This window comes from Cricetulus griseus, chromosome 8, assembly GCF_003668045.3.
Source record: "Cricetulus griseus strain 17A/GY chromosome 8, alternate assembly CriGri-PICRH-1.0, whole genome shotgun sequence".
NCBI classification, from domain to species: domain Eukaryota; kingdom Metazoa; phylum Chordata; class Mammalia; order Rodentia; family Cricetidae; genus Cricetulus; species Cricetulus griseus.
Genome location: NC_048601.1, coordinates 14156168 through 14175064, shown reverse-complemented (window position 1 = coordinate 14175064; position 18897 = coordinate 14156168). Strand labels below are relative to the sequence as shown.

Genomic DNA, 18897 nt, shown 5'->3' with positions numbered 1-18897 from the left:
AATAAATGTTTATTCCACTATATCCCTCATATAGTGGATCTAACTCAAGATTGACTCACTTATACAACAATTTTTGAGCATTTATGTTGTGCAAAACTTTTTCCTCAAGCACTTTTGGAGGACTTGACTTCCTCTTAATCCACAGGAGGAATGAAAAATGTATATAGAAATATAATGTTGCTGTTGAAGAATGGAAATGAGACAGGCGTTGGCGGCACATTTAATTATGTGCTGTTGGCGGCACGTTTAATCCCAGCACTCGGGAGGCAGAGGCAGGTGGATCTCTGTGAGTTTGAGGCCAGCCTGGTCTACAGAACAAGTTCCAGGAGAGGCTCCAAAGCTACACAGAGAAAAACAAACAAATCCTGTCTCAAAAAACAAACAAACAAAAAGAGAGTGGAAATGAAGCCAGGCAGTGGTGGGTGGTGGCACACACCTTTAATCCCAGCACTCGGGAAGCAGTGGCAGGTGGATCTCTGAGTTCGAGGCCAGCCTGGTCTCCAGAGCGAGTGCCAGGACTGCCAGGGCTACATATAGAAACCATGTCTTGGGGGAGAGGAAATGAAAACAAACAAAAAACCATGGAAGCAGAGTCCATGAGGCCCTCCTCCTTCAACTACACAAACAAACTCTGGCCAAAAGAAAGTACAGGGGGACTGGGAACGTCACTGGCCAGAAAGTATCTACTAATTTTGGAGACAGTTATCTTTGGCTTATCCCTGAAAGCTTCCTGCTTTCTGCAAGAAACCACTTAGCACAATACACCTCTAGGAGGCAGGCAGATTGTTTGGTCTTATTGGTGGTTGTAGTGATATATCATATATGATTTATTAAAGCTTGCCTGAGGATTCAGAAAGCAAAGTCAGCCACAAGCAATAGAAACCAGGCACACACCTTTAATCCCAGCAGCTAGAAGCTAGGAGGTCGTGGTACACACCTTTAATTATCTGAGTTCAAGGCCACCCAGGGATACAGGAGCAGGAGACTGAATCAGTCTAAAAAGAGTTAACAGATCACATCCCTTTAATCCCAGCACTAATGGGGTGTAAAAAACAGAAGCAAGGTCTCAGAGAGGCATTCATTCTCCAGCCACACTGAGGAGAGGTTACAGTCTGAGGCTTGGTGAGAGCTCATGGAGACAGGATCAGCCCATTCAGCCTGAGGTAGGAATAAGAAGCCAGTGGCTGGCTGCTTTGCTTTTCTGATATTCAGCTTGAAGTTTGAACCCCAATATCAGTCTCTGGGTCTTTTACTTTTCATGTTACAGGTGGTAATGACCTACAGAGGTGAAAGAGAGGACAGTTCTGTTTTCCTCACACAAAGTATACAGTTTTCACACCCTAACACAACTATAAACACAAAAAGGATAAAAAAGACATCACCCAAGCCTTCCAACTAATTGTTATCTTGTAAGATTATAACAATGCTATTTCTAGCCAGCAACATCTGTCTCAAAACATAACCATAAAGGAGAAAAAATAACAGAACTCTCATGAAATGAGTTTACTTTATTGAAAGGTCCAATAAAGTAGGCAAATGGTCTAAGCTGTTGAAGAGCTGGTCAACCTATAGTAGGAGATAGGAAAGTAGTTGACTGTCAAGACCTCAGGCTTTGTAGTCTGCAGACGACTTCACAGTGCCAAAAATGTTTGAGTGTGTGCCTTCCTAACCAGTATCTCCATAACTCAGCAGTTCTCAACCTGGCAAATGACACTTTTACAGTGGTCACAGATCAGATATTTATATTACGATTCATAACAATAGCAAAATTACAGTTATTAAGCACCAGTGAAAATAATTTTATGGTTGGGTCACGACAACAAGAGGAGCTGTACAAAAGGGTCATAGCACTAGGAAGGTTGAGAAGCACTGCTCTAATTAAAGGTAAAACACTGGGGGCTGGAGAGATGGCTTAGAGATTAAGAGCACCGACTTCTCTTCCAGAGGTCCTGAGTTCAATTCCCAGCACCCACAGGGTGACTCACAACCATTCGTTATGAGATCTGGTGCCCTCTTCTGATGTGCAGATATACATGGAAGCAGAATGTTGTGTACATAATAAATAAATAAATAAAATCTTAAAAAAAAAAGGTCAAACACCACAAACATTAGCATGAAATAATGGTGAAGAAAGTTCTACAGAATGCCTTAGTGAGATATAAAGCTCAGAACAGAACGTAGATAATAGAGAGTTGAAGATATTAAAAAAAAAAAAAAAGCTTGTACAAGATTATAGTACTATGCTGGGCGTTGGTGGCGCATGCCTTTAATCCCAGCACTCGGAAGGCAGAAGCAGGCGGATCTCTGTGAGTTCGAGACCAGCCTGGTCTCCAGAGCGAGTGCCAGGATAGGATCCAAAGCTACACAGAGAAACCCTGTCTCGAAAAACAAACAAACAAAAAGAATATAGTACTATATGATAATTGATGGTTGCTGGAAGAGAGGGGAATCAGTTTTCTTCAGAGATGTAACCCTGAGAAGCTCCCCATGCTCTAGCAGATAGCACCACACACATACTGCCGCATTAAGTAGACTCTACAGGCTTAAAAAAGAGAGGGAAAAACACACATGAAACTGGGAGGAATGATGTTTGGTGGTGAGGATACAAGACGGGAAGAAGGGGAGGGAACTGGAGACATACTTGATCAAGATACATTACGTGCAGCTGTACCACTCTTGGGGCACATACCCAGAGGACTTTACATCCTACCACAGAGCACTTGCTCATGTGTCTCTAGTCATAGAGACATGAGCCATTTTCACTGCTGTCCTATTCGTAACAGCCTGAATAAAATTTTCAGTCAATAAAAGCAAATAAAAAATTGGTCCTTTCCCCCACACACTAATGGCTATAGTCAGAATGTTTTGTTTTTTAAGCGAGCATCTCATGTAGTTCAGGCTGATCTAAAACTTACTATGTAGGGAGGGTGACCATTGAGCCTGCCATTCATAGGGGCTGCAGGGAAGTCGAGATAATGGGATTTTCCACTGCACATGACTTTTGTCATTATTATAAACTAAGAAGCTATAAAAATGAAACTTCATGAATATTTACATTAACTAGATTCTAAGTCATTTATAGGATAAAATGTAAACAACTTCTTTAATTACACACTTAAAAGAGTTTAGTGGAGTTTCTAGGCAGCCTTTAGAAACTAGGTGGTAATGGAATTAGAGATCTCCTTACACCACTTAAAGCAGGCATTAAGTACATATGCAGCTTATTCTTAAAAATGCAAGTCAAATTGCAAATGCTTTTTTGTTCTTAAATACCTAAGTTAATGGCATACATCCTAAAGTTATCCCAATACTGATAAACCACAAACAAAATATACCAAGGGACCAGACATAGTAGCACATACCTGGAATTACAGCTACTCAGGATGCTGAGGCAGAAGAATCCCAAATTCTGAGCCTGCCTGGTCTGTAAAGCAAATTCTAGGCCAGCCTGGGCAATTTATGAGACTCACAAAATAAAAGATAAAGCCAGGCACACCCCTGTAACTTGGTAGTTCAAACCTAGCCAGGCTTACACAGAGAGACCCTGTCCCCACACGGTAGAACACTGGCCTATGCTGAAAAGTTCTGGGAACAATCCCCCACACCACAAAACACAAGTGATAAACAGAAGTAAAATGTACTTCTATAAAATTGGTGTTGGTATAAGATGAGTAGTCTGGGGCTTATTTTAACAAACCCCCATAAACCGTAGAGTGTTTCATAACATACTAGAATTGAGAATATGATTTTCAACTAATTGTGTATCCAAGTTCATATAACTTTTGACAAAACTCCATGTGAAGAACCAGGTTTTGATCTATGAAACAAATAGAAGCCACTATATGATAATAACTGATGCACCTGCTTCATTGTAGGTTTTAATACAATGCAGAAGAAATCAGCTGTCATTAGTGTTCGTTTATCTTATCCAAGCAAATCTGCAGTGTGAATGCTATCATCAAATAACAAATGTCCAACAAAAGGAGAGAGTGGACCAGGTTTCCCACAATGATGTCTAAAATATATCTTATGTTGGACAGGAAGGCATCTCCTTAGAAGAAGTCTGTACTGAAGGTATTTACAGACTATATACAATATGTTTCCTAAAATAAAGATGTAGAGGCTAGGTTATAGCTTAGTGGTACAGCACTTGCATAGCATGCAAAATGTCACAAAAATTAATTGAAGTGTAATTATTTTTCATTTTCAATGAAAATTTAGAAAAGCAATGAATGATTGTAAAGCCAAAACTTAACTTTAAAGAACTGTGATATTCTTTACCATCCTTTGATGGGGATGACCACACAGTACCCTACCCTAGCAAATCCTGTCCATTCTTCTGATGATAAAACACTAGGTAATCAGAAGGACAAAAGAAATTATCTCAGGGCTGGCAAGCCAGCTCAGCTAATAAAGGTGCTCACCACAAAAGACTGAGCTAACCACAGACTTGTGAAGGAGTTTGTGGTAGAAGGAAAGGGTTTCCAAGTGGAGCAATCAGAGTTTGATCCCCAGAACTCATGTTACACTGGAAGGAGAGGACCGATTCCACAAGGAAACACACACACAAACGCTAACACACAGACACTGACTAACAGACACACAATAATAAGTATATATGTATATATTAAAAGTTACCTCAGATTATCAAATGCAATGCTCTGTTTTAGGGTTGAGAAAAATCAATGTTCAAGTGCCTCTAAATGAGCTCTACCACTAACTGGAACAGAAGCCTTTATAATCATCCTAAACTGAGGAAGAATATAGATGCAGTGTTTCAGGAACACTAGAACTGTCTCCAGACTAGACAATTGTTTAACAAGTTTCCACCGCTCTCCTTTCTGCCTAACTGAAGCAGACACCACTCACAGACTTTCCCTCCCCACTCCAAAACGCTAACAGAATCCCAGTTTCAAGCTGAAAACTAGGTGCCTCAGGCAGGTGATACATAAAACACACTAAGCCACCACTTCCCTTACTCAACATTGATCGCCTACATGGGGGGGGAGGGGTGCAATCCTGTAAAACAATTCAAGCAAATGAGACTCAAGAGGAAATCAGACAAGAGTTTCTGTAAAACATTTTGCTGAGTTTTAGTGTGGTTTAGCTTTGGTTTTGTGAGACAGGGCTTCAGTATAGCACAGGCTGGTCTAGACCTCACCATATAAAACTACACTGTCTTTGAATTTGCAATCCTCCTAACTTCTGCCTCCCAAGTGCTGGGATTACAGGCATGTGCCAGCTACACGAGGCTTAATAGCATGACTAGGCAGGTACAATAGGAAGGACCATTAGCTCTACTCTTCCTCCTTCCTGCCTTGGAAATGGAGGTGCAGTCTAAACTACAGCAGCCATTTTGTGACTGGGCAGGAACAGTGTTGGGATACTAAGAAAGCAGGAAAAGATGACAGAGTCAAGGACTGGAGAGAACTAGGAGCTTGATGACAATGCTAAGCAGCTTAACAGATGCTAAGACCGAGACTGAATTCTGAAGGGCTTCAGTAAATTATAAGCAGTTTGAAGTTTAAGTCTCTGAGCGTATAGCTGCAGGTAGACTTGAATTAAAAATATTTCCCCTCTGTGGCATGCTGCGCTTTTCCTGCTTAATCTCGCCCATACACACAATAATTCTGCTTATACATGCAACTGGAAAAGAGGAGGAGAAGGAAGAGAAGGAAAAGGAGGAGAGGAGGAGGAAAAAATGAAAGAAAGAAAGAAAGAAAGAAAGAGAAAATAAAGAAGAGGAAGGCGGAAGAAGGAAGGAAGGAAGAAAGGAAGGAAGAAGAAGAAGAAGAAGAAGAAGAAGAAGAAGAAGAAGAAGAAGAAGAAGAAGAAGAAGAAGAAATAATAAGAGCAGTAACATTGATGCAGGAATCCACTGCTCCTGTACAAGAGATCAATTTAATCACTTTGCAGTGGTGGTAGCTTGACTATGTGGCTTTATTAGATAAATGCGATCAATGGAAAAACTCTAGGATAAAGATGATACTTAGAATCATGTTTGGCTTTGAGTATTGGCTTTGGTCTTTCCTTCTGACAAATCAAATCCTTTTTAGGAATAGCACCACATAAATACCAAATTGATAAACGGTACCTAATTGAACTAATCGCCTGTCTTCTTTAGTCTTCATATTGAGAAAAAGTAAAGCATTAAAATCTCATTCTTGAATTTGGTTCCTCAAATTTTACCTAGTCAATTATCTGCACACACTGATGACTGTAGCCTAACTCTTCAAACTCTTCACAGTCGTGACAACTCTAACTGAATACGTGGGATATACAGAACTTGAGAACTGGTAAGAAATTAAAAGACTAGTCAGTTACTTTAACTTTTAATGTACGTTGAGGTTTACCTCTGTCTCTTGCTACACCCATTCCTGTACTGCTGTGCCCCAATGCAGTCCCCATGCACACCCTGCAGACCTCCTCGAACCCCTCTCCTTCAACACTTAGCTCCATTCAATGACCACAACCCAGGAGCATAGCAGAAAATGAAGATATGAATATCTACTCTTACTGCATAATTTCCTCAGGGTTGTCAGGAAAATTAAAACCAACAGCCCCCCTTCTCAGTTGAACAGAACAAGTAACAGTAAAGGATGTTATCTTTTCTAGCCTCTTGTCAATCAAGAGAAAAAAATGACTGATTTTAAATATGGATTAAAAAATAAGTATGGGGCTAGACAATTGGGTCAGTGGTTAAGAACACTGACTGCTCTTCCAGAGGACCTGGGTTCAATTCCCAGCACCCACAAGGCAGCTAACAACTGTCTGTCTCCAAGATCTGACACCCTCACACAGACATAGATACAAGCAACACATAGACCTACATACAAGCAAAAACAACAATGCACATAAAGTAAAAACTTTAAAAATGAGTATGAGCATGTGTGTGTGCATATGGGCACAGTGGTCCTCAATGTTCTGTGTACTGAAATGAGAAGAACACAGGGCACTTCCACTGCGCACCCAAGTACAATGCCTATCATCAGGAAAAACACTTAGGCAACTGTTATGTTTCTCAAAGAACTCCATCTGATTTTAAAAAAATAACTTGAAGAGTAATAACTTTGGAGTAATTCATTTTCTCCAAAATGAATGAAGAAAACTGACAATACTGATAGCCAATAATAAAGTTTAGAATTCTGGAAAATAAAATCACCACCAAGATCTTCACTCCTTTCAATCTCATATTAAAGAATAGTGCCTGCTTAATACTATATTATCAAATGTGAGTTTTGAGTGAAAAGTCAATAAAATTCAGTAAGTCATTAACTTCCAAATGACCATGCATATCACAAAATGAGACAGGGGTCAAAGACTCATAAGAATCACAAGATAAACCAATAGATATTTAATATGATAGAACACAAAAGATTCAGATACTTTCAGATTCAACAATGAAACTCATCTTTAATATTAATATTCATAAAAAAGATCATTAAGCAGCCCATCTTTGTCAACTATGTATAGAGTGTAGCCTGACTGACTTTATACACTTAACTAAAGCAGCAGATCAGATACTGACTTACAGTTATGCAAACCGAGCCAGTCTATGTTCTCTTCTGTTCTGTCAGCCCAATACAGTAAAAAGAATAGCAAAATGCAAAGTAATGCTGCATTTTTCACTAGATTTGGAAACAACAAAATTTAGTTTTTCACGTCACTTTAATGTTAACTATTAGTATTAAGTAGATAAATATTTCAAAATTTTTAATTTCTGATGTGTTAAATAATGACATAGTCCACACAAAGATACTTGGAGTACTCAATTTTTAAAGAATATAAAGGTGTCTTAAGAATATGTCTGAAAACCACTGGTTCATAGCACCATATTCCCCCCTCCCAAAAAAAGAAACCAACAGAGTACTGAGTTGGGCATGGTGGCACGTGTACTTCTAATCCCAGGACACAAGGTTAACAGGGGCAGGGATCACAAACTCAAGGCCAGCCTGCACTACAAAGCAGAAATCCTGTCTTCAAAAATTAGTCTTTGTGCTGGGCAGTGGTGGCGTTCACCTTTAATCCCTGCACCCAGGAGGCAGTGAGTTTGAAGCCAGCCTGGTCTCCAGAGTGAGTTCCAGGACAGCCAAAGCTGTTACACAGAGAAACCTATCTTGAACCCCCACCCCAAAAAAAAAAAAAAGATCTATAACAGGCTTTCTTTTGGTCTACCAACCAATTCCCAAATCATAACACAGAGACTTAATATTAGTTATGAATGTTCGGCCTTATCTTATGCTTGTCCCACTAGCTCTTATAACTTAATTTAACCTGTTTCTCTTATCTATGTTTTGCCTTGGGGCTTTTTACCTTTCTTTCATTCTGGATGTCCTACTCTGTGTCTGGCTGGCTGACCCTGGACATCTCCCGTTCTTCTCTGGAGCCTAGATTTCTCCTACGTATTCTCTCTACCCACCAGCCCTGTCTATCCCTCTACTGCCTAGCTACTGGCCATTCAGCTTTCTATTAGATCAATCAGGTAGGTGCTTTAGGCAGGCAAGGTGAACCAGCAACACATCTTTATATAACTAAACAAGTACAACATAAACAAATGGAACACACCTTTACACAGTTAAAATATTCCATAACAAAGATCAGATTTTTTAAAACATGATATATACTCACTCACAAGGGGATATTAACTGAAAAGGATAACCATGCTACAATTTACAGACCCAGTGACTAGGTAACAAGGAGGGCCCATGGAGGGATGCATGAATCTCCCTGGGAAGAGGAAATAGAGACCTCCTGGTTGGACCAGGGGTGGGTGGGCATGGGAACTTGAGGGATCGGGTGAGGGGTGGGGAGAGGACAGTGCTGAGAGAGATGACTGGAGAGGAATTAGGCAGAAGCCTGATGCAAGGGAAACTTCCATGAGTCTACATGGATGGCCCCAGCTAAGACTCCTGGCAGCAATGGAAGTATAGCCTGAACTGGCCATTCCCTGTGACAGGATTGGTGACTACCCAGGTTGTCAATGGAGAGAGACCCTTAATCGAGTGACTGATGGAGACAGATTCAGAGACTACAGCCACACTGGGCCCTGCTCAGGGAGTCCTGCTGAAGAGAGGGAGGAGGGATTGTAGGAAAGGGGGTTGGTCAGGAACATCGCAAAAAAAAAAAAAAAAAAAAAAAACCCAAAAAACAGAAATCACTATAGCTCATGGGAACTCACAGTCTAAACCAACAACCTGCATGGGAACAACCTAGGCCCTCTGCATATCTGTGACAGTTGTGTAGCTTGGTCTATCATGGGACTCCCTGCAATGGGAGCAGGGGCTATTCCTCACACTGGATTGCCTTGCCTAGCCTGAATACAGGGGGAGTGCTGTGGAATATTCCTTTACACTGTGTGAATATATGTTGTTATGATTAATAACAACATATTAATAAACAAGCTGACTGGCCAACAGCTGAACAAGCCTTGGAACACATAGATTAATAGAAATGGGTTAATGTAAGAGCTAGTTAGTAACAAGCCTGAGCTATTGGCCGGAGCACTTATAATTTGTATTAAGTCTCCAGGTACAGTTATTTGGGAAGCAATTGCCGGTTATTATGGAGCAGGCAGTTGGGACAGGAAAACTCAGCCTACACTGCAGCTTGACATGCCATGCATTTCTGAAGCTCATGGGAGGCCTGCCCCTTTCTAAGGGGATACAGAGGCGGGCGGGGTAGACTGAGGAGGTCAGAGGGGAGGTGGGGGAGGGAGTGGGAGGAGAGGAGAATAAGGTTGGGATGTAAAATAAACAAAAAGTAACACTCAAGAAAAATAGTCTTTGTATTTATACACACAAAGTATAAATCAGAATATTTTGACTCCCAAAACTTACTTTGTGATTCAACTAAATTAGTGTCTGTCTCTAAGGCTTTAGTTCTCCTCATCTACAAAATAGAAAATTCCTATTAAAAATCACAAAATATTTCAAAGCACTACTATAAACTGTATTACTGTAAGATATCAAAGTTGAATTTTAAGCACTTAACTTTCTATAAAATTCACCCCATCTTATAATTGTTACTACAAAATTTACAGAAAACACAAAATAGAAATCCCTGATTAACTAATTAGTTCAAATGCCAAAACATCTTTTTTTTTCAGTCAAATTTGAAGCAAGCTATATTAAATACTGGCCAGGATGATGGACAATGGTCAGGTCCATACCCAGAATTCCCAGAATGGCCCAAAGCATCTAATTTTATTATGTTTCTCCATAGCGATAATTGGTAATATATACTTCAACATATTATGTGTATTTTCAAATACATGCAAATATACAGAAAAGAATAAACTCCAAGTACCCATTACCAAACTTTAACAATATTAAATTTTTCAATTATCCCTGCTTGTACTTGTGTCTATCCTGAAGTTTTCAAAACAAGTATCATGCATCTACTTCTAGATTTATCTTTAATAGACGAGAGTTTAATATAATGACGCCATATAGAATTCCATGGCCAAGTTTCTTAAATGTCTCAGAAAATCTTTGATTTTGGTTGGTTTATATATCAATGTAGCATTCTTCCTAGCTGTCTTTCAAATGAATCACCATTTTTAAGTAAAGCTAAGAAGGAAAAGGAAACAATACCATGTCCATGTTTCATATACCACATACAGTTCACAAAGCAAAGTCAAGAACTATCTTCCTGACTGTGCTCCTGCACCAACTAAGTCACAAAAACAGCAACAGAAAACAGAACGCACTGTAAGACAAGTGTGTGTGACACATACACTTGAATACTCTGAGAGATGACGAGAAGAAGACAAAACTCAGCTGCTGGGGGAGGGAAAGATCTGTAAACCGTGAGAGGAAAGAGGTGGCTAGAATCAACCACCTGCCATTTCAGAAAGGATGAGGCCAGGTCAGCAACAAGGCAAATGTTTATCAAAAGATTACAGTGCTAGGTACTATCCTAGTCTATGAGTTATGCTTTAAAAAAACTAACATACACAAGGCCTGGAATGTTGCTCTGCTGGTAGAGGGCTTGACTAGTATGCAAGAGGCCCAAGGCTCAATGCCTAGGACTAAAAATATACACCAAAATACGTTGTGGAATATTACTTTAATTAAGTAAAGTTGTATTGCATTTGCTTATGCTGCATTTGTTAATGACATAAACATGTGTAACACTTGTTTTACCATGCCTGCCTAGGGCACATGATTGGTCTGACGGAAAAGTTAAACAGCCAATAGCTAGGCAGCAGAGGGATAGGTGGGTCTGGTAGGTAGAGAGAATAAATAGATAAAGAGAAGGAGGGAGAAGAGAGGGCGATGCCAGGCAGCCACCAGCCGGCCAGACATGGACGAGGCAGGAAAAGTAGGACATACAGAATGAAAGAAAACAAGCCCTGAGACAAAACATAGATGAAGAGAAACAGGTTAAATTAAGTTATAAGAGCTAGTGGGACAAGCATAAGAAAAGGCCGAGCATTCATAACTAACATTAAGTCTCTGTATCATGATTTGGGAGCTGGTTGGTGTCCCAAAAAATTACAACAACAGACATCTAACGCAGACAAGTAGCATGAGCCTCTCTCTACATATGCCTCGTAAATGTTAATGTTGGGGGTGGACTATTTAAAATTAATTACCTTGGTATATCAAAACATATATGGTGAACCTTTTTCCTATAAATGGTAGCAAACAACTACCATTGTCATAGAGACTAGATAAATATTTTCAAGGCACATGTCAGGTTAGTTTTTTTGTTTTGTTTTTTAACTATTATTATTTCATATATCTGCACGAACAAACATATAGTGTTCAGGCTTGCATGCCACGGTATGCATGGAGCTCAGAGGACAACTTTGTGAAGGGAGTGGGTTCCCTCCTTCCACCTTTTTGAGGGCTCTGGGGATCAATCTAACTCAGGTTCACACATATCTGAGATTGCCTTTATCCAGTATGTGATCGCAGGGTAACCTTGTTCACATAAACTACAGGTCCCCAGCATTTAGATTCACAAATCTTTTCTAAATAAAGTAGTTCAAGAAAAAAATCAAAGAAACACTTGCCTGGTATGGTGGCTTATACCTATGAGCCCAGCAATAGAAAGCCAGGGGCCAGAGGATTGCTACAAGTCTGAGAATAGCCTAGACTACATAGCAAGTCCCAGGCCAGACCAGCCATAGTTACAAAATGAGACCCTGTATAAAATAAAAACTTGTCCTCTCTTGCCATAAATGTTTCTTTCATATACTTATCTATAACATGTCAGAGTATGACACTGAGACAAGTGGCTAAGTACACACAGAGTAATTTTTGAGACAGTTTCTTCTACAGAGAGATACACAGTAGGAACACTTTATGGAGGGCTAGAGACATGGCTCAGTGGTTAAGGTTAATTCCTGCTCTTGCAGGGGACCGGAGATCAGTTTCCAGCACCCATGTCTGATGGCACACAACCACCTATACCTCCAACTCCCAACTCCAGCTCCTGGATATCTAATGCCCTCTTCTGGCTCTTCAGCCACCTGTACACACAGCATACATTTACACAAATGTACACGCATACACATAAACACATAAAAATAAACCTTTAAAAATGAGAGGGACACTTTATAAAATTATTTATTCCAATTTCAACTCTTTACCCAAATTTTAAAGATGTACAAAAGTGGGAAAGAGGATACAGTATGTTTCTTATAGGATGCTTAAGAAAAATGTAGTGATATGGTGGCTCGTGCCTATAATCCCAGCATTCCAGAGGCTGAGGGAGAATTGTTGTGAGTTCAAAGCCAGCTTCAAGGCAGCCTGGGCTACATATTGAGTTTTAAGCTAGCCTAGGCTACAGTATTTTGGGCATTTATCTTTTTAAAAAGAGGGAAGCAAAAAAGTCATGGGGCAATGCCTATAATCCCAGTTCTTCAAAGGTACAGGCAGCAGGACCACAAATTCAAGGCCAGCCTCAGTTACATACTGAGTTTTAGACGGTCCCAAGCCATATGAGAACATCTTTCAAAAAATCATTATAATACCATAATCAAAATAAATTATTCAAAGTAACTGGGAATAAGATAGACATATACCTCAATAGGTGAAGTACTTGCCTAGCATGTTTGACGTCCTGCATTCAATCCCTAGCACCTCCCAGTGATGACAGCGAAGGCCTGTATCCCCACTCTTGGGAGATGGGGGTCAAAGTATCAGAAGTTCAAGGTCATCACAGCCTGGCACACATAAGACCCTGTGTCTGAATAAGTATGGTAATATTTTGTTTATGAACTAATAAAGCTTGCCTGAAGATCAGAATGCTAAGCCACTAATTAGCCACATACCTAGTTAAACATCTAAGCCACTAGTTAGCCATTGGGTACAGGCAGTGGTGGCCACACCTTTAATCCTGGCCACACCTTTAATCCTAGCTCTCAGGAGACACAGGTAGATGGATCTCTGTGAGTTCAAGGCCATCCTGGGCTATGAGAGTGAATCAGTCTAAAAGAGAAACAGAGCTCACACCTTTAATTCCAGCACTAGGGGGGTAGAGACAGGAGAGAGGACTAATAGGTGGGAGGAGACTGGAGCTCATTGCAGTCTCAGTGAGTCTGAGCAGCAGTGCAGTCAGGAGCAGTGTGAGGTTCCGTGGATCACCCCTTTGCTCTGAGCATTGGTAGAGGCGAGGGCTCTCTCGTGGTCGGCTGCTTTGCTTTTCTGACCTTCAGCTTTAACCCCAATATCTATCACTGGGTTTTTATTATTCATGCTACAATAAATTAATTAACCGGCTAAAATAATAACAGAAGAGTAACTGGGAACTTTCTTAATCTTTGTTTTATTACCAGTCACCTGACAGGACTTTTCCAAGTACTGTTTACTTGTTTGTGGTACTCATTTCTGTCCCCATGGCGTTGTCTACTGTCTTCTCCTATCAGACTGTAAGTTTCATACTGGCAATGCCTTATTTTCAGTTGCTGGCATTCAGTCATAAATTTGCTGAATAAGCAGAATGTCCCTAGTTTCCCTTCCTCAATACACAGTACACACAACCATCCGTTAAGGTCAGGGTCAAGTTCTGTTATCTCTGAACTACACCCTTGAACCTTCCAATATCTCTTCTTCTTATAGTTAATCTGGTCCTTACCGACTGTCTGAGAACTACTTATGCTCGAATGTGTGAGCACACACACACACACACACATTCTCTCTCTCTCTCTCTCTCTCTCTCTCTCTCTCTCTCTCTCTCTCTCTCTCTCTCTCTCTCTCTCATACCTTAAAATTCTTATAACCTTTCACTCCTTAAGGGCATAGACCTGGGTCGCCAACTTCTGGTATCCATGTAAACAGGGTGCCTTATCCAGGAGCATGGTGGCACACACCTTTAAACCCAGCACTCTAGAGCCAGAGGCAGACAGATCCACACAGTTAATTCCAGGCCAACCAGAGCTACAAAGGGAGATCCTGCTTCAAAATTAAATGAATAAACAAAACAAAATAAAGAACATGCCTTTAAAGAATATTTTTGATTTGCATGTAAGTTAATTTGGAAATTTACTTCAACATTTTATCATTTACCTCTCCCAACTCAAAATGGACCATGAAACTGCATTGAGTCCTTCTACTTTAAACTTACCTCTGGGAATTAAGTTTTATGCTTCCATACAGTTATATAATCATCATGATCCATCCCCGCACCCCTAGATTGTATTCTCCATGTAACAACAAAATGACTTTGGTGACATGAGACCTACGTAATTAACTAACACCAATCAGGAAGGAGGTGACGTTTTATTATTCTCTTCTTGTTGTTGAAGTACCAAGGGGTATTTTTCCACTTATGCCTTCTTCCTTTCATGCCAAGATGGATCCCATTTCCTCCTATACTGGTCATACCCTGGCAAGCTTTTATTTTTTGTGCCTGTCCTCAGTAATCTGCCTTAGCTCCTTCTTTTGAAGCACTCTTGTTTTCCCCGCTCACTTATTTGATTAAATTTCTAACCTATCTCAGTCAGTCTGGGTAGAGAATGACCTCTTCTCAAAGCATAAGCCCTCTTCTTTACCTTCACCTAACCTGCACGACACTTCCTTGACGAAGCCAACCCTTTATCTATCGGGATGAAAGAAATGTATAAAAATAACAGATTACACAAGTAATCAGGGGAAAATGGCATCTGGCTTTGAAATATATGCAGCTTTAGGCAAGACTTACTTTATGATTTTACTTAAGCTAACATTAGTAAGACTCTTCTTTTATGATGATGAATATCAGTCTCACTTCTAAAAGCCGATGCAGTTATGACTTTAAAGACAATCATGTGTTTTGTTTCTTCAGTTATGACTTTAAAGACAATCATGTGTTTTGTTTCTTATGAAGCCTTTTAACAGGTTCAATCTGCTGAAATATGTCATGAAACTTGTTTTCTATTATCCTTGGTTATCTTTGGGGGAATTTTAATCCCTGAGAGATTTCCCCATATTAGCCTACTTCTCAAGTATCTCCTGTTTGAGAACTCAACTCATTTAAAAGGCACTGAAGTCTCCAATGAAATTATTAGTCCAGGTTAGACACAACAGAAAACTGTCTGCCAGAGATTCCAGGAACACATGAGACTCTAGGATAAAGTACACTGGTAAATTGCCACAAAGTATATTTGGTAGGACTTTATGATTGGTTGAAAATAGAAAAAGCTTAATAACGGACAGTTTTATAAAGTGGCTTCTTCAATATATTAAGCTGATACAATGAAAATTATATGAAATTCAATTCCCTAATTCAGGCAGTTATAGAAAAAAAGCCTATTTTAAAACCCCAACATCATTCCTGCCCTTCTCTTAACTCTGGCCAATGCTCTCCAAGCTTCTCAGACCTACTCTTTCTCTTCAAGGGGAGGGGAAAGTGGGTTTACATCTAGGGCCTCACCTAACTCCAGCCCAGACCTACTCTTAAACTAGCTGACCTCAGCCTCCTCTTTTCCATCCCACAAATAAGTTTTTAGTGTGCGAGAAAGGGGTGGGGACTAGATTACTAGGCTCTTCCTTTCTGCCCCCTTCTTCTCAATTACTATAACTAAGCCTTTGACCAAACAGACCCGGGGTTTCTCTGGTTAATTTCATATTAACATTCTAATTTTATAGAACTCAATTACATTCACCAAGCTGAACCAAAGGGCAAGAACTTCCAAACTGAACAGAGAAGGGAAGAGGGGGTGACTGTGTACTTCTGTTCCTAGCCCCCTGCCCATTATAATTTACCATCGGAAAGACTCAAGTAAAATCAACATAATTTTAAGACACATATTTCACTTGAGTTGCTGACATAACAGAGATTAAAACAAGGCAAAACAAAAACCCATAAATATCGTTACCAACAGTTTACACTTCTTAAACATCAACTTATTCACTAATTACTAAACTCTAAACGTATTTCTAATTTTCTCTCCATGTGGAACTCTGATAAACACAAATTACCGCACCTAAAAAACTAATTCAAGCTGCAGTTAATTAGCCTGCATCTCTACATAAGATGGTAAATGTTAACAAAAAACAACTTCCCACATTGTCTTCAAACACAGTAATTCCATAACTTTATTTTTAAAACAAAGACAAAACCCTTTTGCAGTGCCTAATCACAGTTTGACTAAAACACACAGCTCCACAAATACTTTGGTTTTCAATTTACTTCTCCAAGTTGCTGGCCTTCACCAAATAAAGGATTCTACAAATCTTAATTACAGCCTCCCAAACTGTGCCAATACATGTGATTGTCAAGGAATTAAAAAGTAATTAACTCAACTGTTAGGCCTTTTTTTTTTTTTATCCTTCTGAAATTTTACCTTGAAGTGAAAAAGTGTATGTCTTTTGAGGAAGCAGTCTTTTATGGATATGAGAGAGAGAGAGAGAGAGAGAGAGAGAGAGAGAGAGAGAGAGAGAGAGAGAGAACATACCTGGTCATTTTCAAAACAGGTTTGATGGGTTTGCTTCACTTGTAAGAGCAGAGTATTTACTTATAATCTTTTAAAGCTAAGTGGCAGCCAGAGCACTGGGTAAATAAAATCTTCAGAGGCTTTAAAACCCTCATCTTAACTCACTTCCCCTGGATTCAGGGGGACGGCACAGCCAACCCCACAGCGAATGAGATTATGCAACAGGTTTTTCCTCTCTAATCACGGGCTGATTAGAGGTGTGCGTTCTCCAAACAATGAGACACCCACGACTCCAAAACACCAAGGACCTTTGCAACAGACTTAGTTTAAGAAAGTTCTTTTCGAATTTTGCAGCAGCCATTCATTTTAAGATCTCCTTGTACTTTCCCCAAGCTTATCATCAGCTCTCTGTAGGAAACGAAGCCAGCACCGGCTCTCACAGAGTTTGCATAGACGTCCCCCTCGGTGCCGCCGCTTCCTACGTGAAACTACTCGCTGCACAGACCGTCCGCTGTCGTCGTCCCCACCACCACCACCCCGTTTTTGTTTTGGTCTTTGATTTCTCACGTCTTACAGCTACAGTAAATAAAGAAGCACCGTTTTCCCGCAGCACGGTGACTGGAGTCCCAGAATGAAACCTGAGGTTTTGGGGGTGGGTTTTTATGGCGGGGTGGTGGTGGGTAGGGGGGGTGACTTTGAGGAAGCGCCACCGTCACTACTGCCCAGGTGGCCTGCACCCAAGGTGAATCGGGGATCGTGGAAGCGGTCAGGCCGGGGCCCCTCTTGGCAGGCGTGTTGTGTAACAGTCTGGAAGTGAGCAGCTTCGCCCGCCCAGGTGCCCGCGCCCCGCGCCCCGCGCCCCGCGCCCCGCACCTCGCTCTCTCTCTGCTCCTAAGCTCGGCGCGCCGAGGCCGGGGTGCGGGGACCCGAGCGCCCGTGCGCGCCCGCGGCTCGGCACCCCAGCGCGGCCTACACCCCCCCCTTCTTCCCCCGCCGCCCACGCTCGGGGCTCCGGGCTCCGGGAGCAGCCGGGGGGCCCCCGGGGAGAGCGCGCGGCGGCGGCGGCCGGCACGAGGTGCGGAGCGGACGCGCCTCCCAGCCGGCCGCGGCCCACCCGCCGCGCGCACTTACTTGAGGGGCCGCGGGGCTCCAGGCTCGCTCGGCGGGGAGCGAGCGTTGTCACGGCGTCGCCCGGCCGTCGCTCGCCCGCCCGCTCGCTGGCTCGTTCGCGCGTCCTCCTCGCCGCCGCCGCTGCCGCCGCCGCTTTCAGCTCTGAGGGGTGGGCGGAGAGCTCAGCGAGAGCCCGGGCGTTTGCAACTTTTCTTCACTTTCTCTTCCACCGCCCCCCGAGAAGGAGGAAAGAAGGGGGGAAAAATGTCGACGACGGGGACGAAGAAGTTGAGGAGGTAAAGTTGGGGGGGGGGTCCGCGCGGGAAGAGCGGAGAGGGGGGGAGAGAGGGAGAGTAGATGGTGGAAAACGGGATGGAGTCCCCCCCCCCACAACGGTGATACCCGCAGGAGGGGACCGGGGGGGCCGGGTGGGGGTTGGGGAGAGAGAAAGAGTCGCTGGTCAGGAAACTTCAAGCGCGGATGAGGTCATTGGTTTAAAAATAAAGAGATGGCGTCACTTGAAACCAATCCCAGTGAATGAACTCAGCGGAGCCCGGGGGGAAAGGAGGAGACAGGCGAGGGCAGGGCGGGGGGCGGGGGCGCCGGGCGGGCGGGCAGGAGGGCGGGCAGGAGGGAGGGCGGGGCCGCGAGCCCCCGCCCCTCAGCGCTCGCTCGTCACCGCCAGCCGCGCGCTCGCTCGCTCGCTCGAGGCTCCGGGAGGAGGGCGCGGGTCACGTTCCCGAGCGAGCGAGGTGCTCGCCGGCCGGTTCCTCAGGCACCGCCGGGAGGAAGAGCCCGGCGTCGCGCGCACTCCGCTCGCCCGCTCGCCCACCCGCGCCCCTCTTTGCTCCGGGTTCGCGGCCCTAGAGCGCGGGTCCCTAGCTCGCCCGCAGAGCCGGCTCCCCAAAACCCCCCACTCCCGT

General features: G+C 42.5%; 1 protein-coding gene across 1 annotated transcript in view; it reads right to left on the bottom strand.

Annotated features, from left to right (window-relative positions):
* Dusp16 (dual specificity phosphatase 16) overlaps nucleotides 1-18475 on the bottom strand; it is a 79836-nt gene extending 61361 nt beyond the window's left edge. The window contains exon 1 of the mRNA XM_027429875.2: nucleotides 17996-18475. The gene's annotated coding sequence lies outside the window, so the exon portion shown is untranslated. The remainder of the gene's footprint in view (nucleotides 1-17995) is intronic.
* Nucleotides 18476-18897: the final 422 nt, after the last annotated feature.